Here is a 9,188-nt window from a genome sequence, read left to right on the forward strand (position 1 = left end):
TCCCAGATTCGACGGGTAGAAATTTTCAAACGCTCAAATTTCGAAACCGGTTACCGGTCGAGCAATTCATACCCACCACAATTCACAAACAAATTTTGCCGCTCGTCAACGGGTAGCAAGCACTTCAGTAAATTCCAATTTTTCCAATGTACCTACGTATGCAAACATCGCTGCTGGTAGACCAAATTTCTCTTCTCAAAATGAGGTTTTATTCCCATGTCCCAACGGAAAATAACGGTCATGTTGCCGATTCAGGTAGCATGACTGCTTCCTGATTTTTGATTTTTAACTGAACAATTGCATCACATGATTGATGCCATGTTCAAAGCAAATACCATTCCTGAAGCTGTTCAGGTTGGTATAAAGTACACACAAAAATTGTAATCGGACTCCCGTTTCAATGGATCCAAATAATCGTGTGAAAGTTCTAAATTGGAATGCCCGCTTTCTCTAAAGGGTAAGGAAGATGAATTATTCAACTTCCTAACAGTTCATAATATTACGCATATATCCATTATAACAGAAACTTATTTAAAACCAGGACTCTCCATTAAAAGAGATCCAAATTATTTTATCTACAGAAATGATCGTCTTGACAGCGCCTGTGGTGGGGTCGCCATTGTCATTAATAGACGTATCAAACATAAATTATTTTCTTCGTTTGAAACCAAAGTTTTGAAACCTTGGGAGTTTCTGTTGAAACAAATTTGGTCAATTTTCCTTCATTGCAGCCTATTTGCCTTTTCAATGCAATGGGCAGCAAAAGAATTTGTTGAAAGCTGATCTTCAAATTCTGACTCGCAACAAATCAAAATTCTCCGTAATTGGTGACTTCAATGCCAAACACCGTTCATGGAATAATGCTCAAAGCACACGGGTAAAATTCCATTCTCGAAAATCATAAATATGACTCATGATTTCATGAATATAGTGCGTTTTCATGTTATGAAAATACACCATGATTATGACTCATGAATTCATGATTTGTTTTATGATCTGTTTTCCCGTAACGCATTGATGCGTTACGGTTTTTCTACCGATGGCCAATCATAATTTGGTTCATGAAATCATGAGTCATATTACCTGAAATCATGAGTCATTCGACCGGAATCATGAGTCCAATTCATGAAAATGAGAGCGTTTCTTATGGATGCGTGTTTCATCTCTGATCGAGTCGTGAGTCGATTCATGATTTAGTTCATGAAACCATGAGTCATCTTACCTAAAACCATGAGTCATTGAACCTGAAATCATGATTTAAGCTCATGAAAATGGGAGGTTAGTTTATAAATGTGGATTCAGCCGATCATCGAATCGTAAATCGGGTCATTAGCATCATGAAACGTTTAACCTGAAATTATGAATTAAATTTACGAAAATGGAACAATTTACTTGAATAAGAGCTATTTAAAATAAATGAAATACGTTCAGAAATTGAAATCAGCAGTTATAAATCCACCAGGTGTGCATTGCTGTTACATGCTATAAATGGGATATTGTTATGTTTCGTATCCTTTGCATTTCAGTATTAAACTACGCAGGGACATAGGGTACATTTTAATACCGAACTCGCGTTCTTTTGAATTTAAATCAAAACCTAATTCACAATATGAGGATTTTTCAAATTTGTCAACACCTCTTCAGCTTAAAAAACGCCACCGCCGATCGATAGAAGCAAATATGATCACAATTCGACGCAAACTTAGCCAGAGTCTTGTAGGGAAACCGCCAGGGTGCTGTAAATTTACAAGTAATAGATTACTATTAAAATACAGTTGTTGATTAAGCCCCATTACTTACAGAATATATTTTAAATTAGAAAAACGCCGCCGCCAAAGATTATGGACGCCGCAAATTTATATCCACGGTTTGACAGATAAAGGTTAACGCTTGTCCCATTGATTTCACATTCATGATTCATATTCATGGCACCGGTAGCTTTGACTCATGATTTCGGTGAATTGAATCATGAAATCATGACTCAAATTCATGATTTCATGAAATAAGATAGATCATGGATTCAAGATTTTAAAATTATGAAATCAGTAACCGATTTGTTTCCGTGCAATTCCAACGGCAAAAATTTTATTTGAAGATTGTTCTGCGGGATATTATACTATTCAATATCCCAATAATGGCCCAACTTGTTTTCATCCACTCGAAATCCTTCGACAATTGATTTGGTTTTAACGGATTCAAGTCAGCTGTGTGGCCAATTGGTAACTCATGCTGACTTTGACTCTGATCACCTTCCTGTGACGTTTGAAATCACAAAGCCATTTATAATCCAATCAGCTTTTAATTATCATAGAGCTGATTGGGATTTATATAAAAACGTATATCGATAGGAATTTTGATGCTCTCATATCTTTGACAAATTTAATTGTCGAAGCCAGAGGCATTGCAATTCCTAAATGTGAAATTAAATTCAACTCCATTATTATTGATACGACGATCTTCAGTTATTTGGCGAGATTTGCAAAATGAAATTAAAAAAACGTTTTGCTATTCTGAGAAATACCAACTTTGAGAATAATGTCTCGAAGTTGGATCCCAGTTCGAAACCCTTTTGGAAATTAACGAAAATTCTTAAAAAACCTCAAAAGCCAATTCCAGCGCTTAAAGAGGGAAATAAATTTTATTAACAAATGGCGAAAAAGGCTCAAAAACTTGCTCAACAGTTCGAGAGTGCCCATAATTTCAGTCTAGGTCTCACTAGTCCAATTGAGGATCAGGTTACACGAAGCTTCGAAGACATCCTCAACCAAGATAATGTTTTTGGCCCTTCGTTGGGAACTAACTTGGATGAAGTGAGATCTATTACTCGAAAAAATTTAAAAATATGAAAGCCCCGGGTGATGATGGTATTTTCTACATACTTATCAAAAACTTCCTGAGAGCTCTTTATCCTTTTGGTTAATTTATTTAACAAATGTTTTCAATTGGCATACTTTCCCGATAAATGGAAAAACGCCAAAGTTGTTCCAATTTTGAAGCCGGACAAAAAATCCAGCTGAGGCTTCTAGTTATCGCCCTATCAGTTTGCTTTCTTCAATAAGCAAACTGTTTTGAAAGATTATTTTAAATAGAATGATGGTTCATATTATTAACAATTCTATTTTTGCTGCTGCTGAGCAATTTGGTTTTCGCCATGGGCATTCAACCACTCATCAGTTATTAAGAGTTACGAATTTAATTCGACTCAACAAATCTGAAGGATATTCGACTGGAGTTGCTCTTCTTGATATAGAGAAAGCATTTGACAGTGTTTGGCATGAAGGTTTGATTGTAAAATTGATGAATTTTAATTTTCCTCTGTACATTATTAAACTGATCCAAAATTATTTATCAGAATTCAAAATCTGATAGATTACCTGTAAAAGCTGGTGTTCACCAAGGCAGCATACTGGGGCCCATATTGTATAACAATTTTATTTCTGACTTACCTGATTTTACCACCACCAGGTGTCAAAAATCTTTGTTTGCAGATGACACGGGTCTCTCAGCCAAAGGGCGTAGCCTTCGTGTCATTTGTAGTAGATTGCAAAAAAGTTTGGATATTTTCTCCACTTACTTGCAAAAATGGAAGAATTTCCCCGAATGCTTCCAAAACTCATAGCTTATAATTTTCCCACATAAGCCGAGAGCTTCTTATTTGAAACCTTCTAGCAGACATATTGTCACTATGAATGGGGTTCCAATTAATTGGTCTAGCGAAGCTAAATATTTAGGACTTCTGCTAGATCAAAAATTAACTTTTAAAAATTACATTGAAGGCCTTCAAGCCAAATGTAACAAATATATTAAGTGTCTATATCCACTTATAAACAGAAAATCAAAACTTTGTCAAACAAAACAAACTTTTGATTTACAAACAAATTTTTAGACCAGCCATGTTGTATGCTGTGCCAATATGGACTAGTTGCTGCAATACCAGAAAGAAGGCACTTCAGAGGATTTAAAATAAAATTTTGAAAATGATTCTGAAGTTGCCTCCTTGGTATAGTACCAATGAACTTCATAGAATTTCTAATATTGAGACATTGTATCAAATGTCCAACAAAATAATTTCTATTGCAACGATTAGCTCCTTGTACCCTTAGTATAAATTAGGTTAATTTTAGTTTAAGTTGAAAACATTGTAATTCCTACATGGTTCAATTCAACCAGAGGAAATATCCTACCTGCCAGAGGCAATTGAAATGTATTAATAATAACTAAAAGCGTAACATAGCAAATAAGGATGATAAGTGTTCAGAAAACACGGAACACCTAGTCTAAGAGATGAATGCATGTATTAGATAATTAGCAAATAAAATTAGTTAAAAAAAAGGACACCTCATAGGTTCCAAGAGTAGACAATGTCACTAATCGACTCCAAGCGCATGATTATCTTTTTGGTAGAAAATAACAAAGAAAGAGCCGCCGCACGGCATATTTTGGTGTTAAAATGGAAATGTACTCTTCTACGGCTCCTGAGGGGCACCTCATAGGTTCTACGGGTGGACAATATGTCAATAATCGATTTCGAGAGCACCTATTTGCTGCATGACATATGTTGGTGAAAATGGAAATGTCATCTTCTACGTTGTCTCCGAGGGAACCTCATAGGTTCCAAATGTAGCCAATGTGGTCTGGTCACTTATCGATTTCGAACGCACGACCATCTGTTTGGTGGTAAATTACACCCGAAGAGCCGCCGCACGGCTTATATTGGTGTAAACATGAAAATGTCCCCTTCTACGGGTTCCCCAGAGGCACCTCATATGTACCAAGGGTGGCCAATGTGGTCACTTATCGATTTCAAGCGTATAATCAACTATTTTGTGGAAAATCATGACGAATGAGCCGCAGCACGGCATATTTTGGTGTCAGAACGGAAATGTCCTCTCCTACGGATTCCCCGGGGGCACCTTGCATGTACCAGGAGTGGCAACTTTCGTCGGAAGCCCTCTCATGGACCATACATTACCGTTTTATGAGAATCTATGAAGAATAAGCGATAGAAAGGCATATATGGAGCGATGTTTATGCTCCCCTTTTATGACCGACAAGGTCCCCGTGGAAGTCGTTTCCCGTTTATCTTTCGAAGTTTATCTTTCGAACGGTATATAAACTTTGTAATTCGGTTATAGTTTGACTATTTTATAAGCATTTACATTGCTGGGTCAATATGACTCTAACATCTTATTCGTAACTTTTTTTGTGGGGTCGTTTCTGTTGCACCTTAAAATACTTTTTTCATGTCAGATGCTTCATTTTCATAAAATATTAAAAGTCAAGAAATTTCAGAATGATCGGATTATTAGGTAAAAGTTATTCTACTTTTGATGTTTCGTTTTGGGTCATATTGACCCAAACATCTACTAAGGTTAAGCCTAGTTGAACATATATTCGAAAACAACTATCGGGTCGAAAATGGTTTGTCGACAAATGTAGTTTGGCCGAAACCGACATTTAGCCGAAAGGGACATTCTACCCGAATTAATTCATTTCACCGAAAATGCCATTTTTTTAAAATGGTCGGTTGGCAGAAAGAGCCATTTGTCCCGAAAATGTCCTTTCTGTAAAATAACCCTTTCGGCCTTTCTACCAAATGACCTATCGGCTAAACGACTTCTTAGAAAAATTATCAATTTAGCCGAACGACATTTTCCGCAGAAAATGCCATTTGGCCGAAAAGGTTGTTTTGCAGAAAAGACATCTTGGGCCAAATGGATCTTTCTGCTAAATGACCATTCTTACCAAATTGCATTTTTGGTCAAATGATCTATTCGGTCAAATTACTGCAAAGTTAACAAAACGTAGTGGAATTAAATGGAGAATACATTCCACTGAAAAGAGCGTAAATATTTTTACTGTTTTGAATTAAGACTTCATGCTAAAAAAAGAAAGGCCTGAAAATACCGGGATTGCAGTTGATCCATCATCATACTTTTACGGATATTCTCAAGAATTCCTCAGGAATTTACTTTAGGAGCTGCTTCGGAAATATCTGCAGCATTCCTCAATAAATAAATTTATTCAAAAATTCGTTCAGAAAGTCCTCCACACATTTTTTTGTAAAAAGTACCCCCGGGATTAATCCGATTAGTCATCTCGAAGTTCTATCAGTATACCTTCAAAAGATCCTCCAGGAACTTCATCGTAGATTTCTCTAAGTAATACACCGGAGATTCCTCCAGTGATTTATTACTATATTCCTCAAGGAGTTTCTTCAAAAATCTTCCGCAAATAAATCTAGAAATACCTCCAGAAATTCCTTTAAAAATTATCTAAAAATTCTGTTGGAAACTCCTCCAGAGTTTTCTTCAGGAATTCCTTCAGACAATTTTCACAAATTTAGAAAATATTACATGTGTTCCATTCCTTTCGTAATCCTGAAGGAATTCGCAAAACACATTTCTTAGGGAATTTCCGGAGGAACTCCTGAAGGAGTTTTCGAAATTTTTGAAATTCTCTTCGAAGTTTCCTGCAGGTATTCTTTCGGCAATGTATCAGGAAATTACTTTGGAGATAGATCCAGATTTTTTTTGGAAATGCATCAAGATATTCCTTCGAAAATTGCTATAGGGAAATCTTAAAATAAAACCTTGAGGAATACTTGCATCTTGAGAACTTCTTCTCCGTAATATCCTTTACGAATTATTTAAGGAATTTTTTGGCCGGAATTCCTACGGGAAATTTTTCGGCAATACCTACGGAACTTGTATCAGAGAAACTTTTCAAAATTCCCTTTAGGAGAATTTCTTCAGAAATTTCTTAAGATATTGCTTTAGAAAATTCAACGGAAATTGGTTTAGGATTTCTCTCGAACTTCTTTATAAAATGTTTTCAGCAATTACTTCAGGATTTCTTCCAGTTTTTTTTTACCTTATTTTATTTGCTAATTATCTTATACATGCATTCATTTCTTGGACTAGGTGTTCCGTGTTTTCTTAACACTATCACCCTCATTTGCTATGTTACATTTTTAGTTATTATTAATACATTTCAATTGCCTCTGGCAGTTAGGATTTTTCCTCTGGTTTAATTGAACCATGTAGGAATTACAATGTTTTCAGCTTATACTAAACTTAACCCAATTTATACTAAGGGTAAAAAGAGTTAATCGTCGCAGTAGAAGATTGCAATGATTTTTGTCTAAAATTGGAAATTTTTTTGTTGGACATTTGTTGCAATGTCTCAATATTAGAAAATCTATGAAGCTTATTGGTAGTATACCACGGAGGCAACTTCAGAATCATTTTCAAAATTTTATTGATTTCTTCCAGTAATTCCTTAAGAAATCTTTTCGAAAGTTTGTTAGACCATCATCCAGGAATTCTTCCGTTTTTTGCCTTTCTCGTACAACAAAGTTGCACCGAAAGGCTATCATTTCACTCCAAAATCGAACTTTTTTATAGAAGTCTCGGAGACCCATGATGTAATATACCAAACGACTCAGCTCGTCGAGCTGACCAAATGTCTGTCTGTCCGTGTGTATGTGAGTGTGTGTGTGCACACGAAAACCGAAAACAGATTTTCTCGCAACAAGTTGCATTCGACGGGGGACAAATCCTAGTTGATCACTATTGAATTTGATAACGATTGACCAATGCGTTTAAAAGTTATAAAAATGTAAAAATGGAATCGAACTATGTAAGCGCCATATAAGGTTGGTGTCTTGGCTAAATGCGGGAAAGGCAGTGTCACCACTCGGTGAATTAAGTTGGTTTTTAAGAATTCATTCGGATATTCTTCCGGAAATTTAATTGGTCTCAAACCTTCGGATAATCCTTTGAGAAAATTAAGGAAATCACTTCAGAAATTCATTCAGAAATTCTTTTAAGAAAAATTCGGAAAATTCTATAAGAGTTCTTTCGGAAATTTCATCTGGAAGTTCTTTTGACTTTCCTCTTCCGATAGTTCCTTAAGTATTTCATATTTCATTCTTTAATCAATGATCTGAAAAATTCTTCCAACAGAACTTCCGGAATGATTACTGCAGGAATTTCGGATTTCCTTTAGGAAGTTTCTAAGGAATATCCGGAGAAATTTACAAAGGCCTTTCCAGATAATGTCCAGAAGGAATTCCTGGACGACGGTCAAAGAAATTCCTGGCGTTATTTTCTTAATTATTCCCAAAATAAATTCCTGGAATTAAAAAAAATCAATCTCCGAACAATTTTTTCAAGGAATTTCTAAAGAAATTGCTGAAGAAATTTACAAAGAATTTTATGCAATTTGCCGAAGGTATTCCTAAACAATTTCTGTTGATATTCTTAAAGGAATATCGAAAGATTTTCCTTAAGAATTTCCGAAGCAATTTCCAAAGGAATACCAAAAGAATCCCTGATTTTTAAAAAAAAATCGATAAGTGCTATATTGTATGGCTTTCTCAGTCTGACTGAGTCAAAACGATTAGTTTCACCCGACGTTTCGGTCTGTATATTTGGCCGATAGAAAGGTTCACCCTTGAAAATGGCCAAACATACAGGCCGAAACGTCTGGCAAAACAAAACTAATCGTTTTGACTCAACCAGACTGAGAAAGCCGTACAATATAGTATCAAATCTCACAGTCGTAGTTTTTTTGTTTATTCCGTTAAGTGTTTTCCGTTTTTTTTTCCGAATTTTTTTTTTGAATTCCTTCTTTGCATTTCCAACGAATTTCTGGATATATTTCCTAAATTATTTTCGGTGGATTTTCTGGGAAAATACATAGATGAAACTCCGAAAGAGTTCTTGGAGGAATGTACAAATATATTCTTAAAAAAAATTTGAGAATGTTAGAAATTAAGGAGTTCCTTTGGAAATTCCCTTAAGAATTCTTTCTGGAAGTTTCGGAGGAATTATTGGAGAGATTTTCGAGGAAATGAAATTTCCGACGGTATTCGAATAAAAATTCTGAAATAATTTTAGAAAGAGTTCTGGCAGTATACTTGTTTTTTGTTGGGAAAATCCTGGAGGAATTTGTGATTGTAATAGTAATTAATCAGCCTTCACCCTGGGCGACACCGTTCGCCCATCTACGCTTAAGTTAGGTGAAGACCTACCAAACCTTCGCCGTTAACATGCGCTAGACCGTATAGTACACCGGTTTCCAACCACAAGCATGCGCTGGGCTTAACCAGTGTCCCACAAGTGTCGGATACATTAAAAGAAAATGGAGTTGACAGGAAAAAGAAAGTTTAGTGGAGAAGAGTT

The sequence above is a fragment of the Armigeres subalbatus genome, chromosome 3 (genome assembly GCF_024139115.2).
Source record: "Armigeres subalbatus isolate Guangzhou_Male chromosome 3, GZ_Asu_2, whole genome shotgun sequence".
In the NCBI taxonomy this organism is placed as follows: domain Eukaryota; kingdom Metazoa; phylum Arthropoda; class Insecta; order Diptera; family Culicidae; genus Armigeres; species Armigeres subalbatus.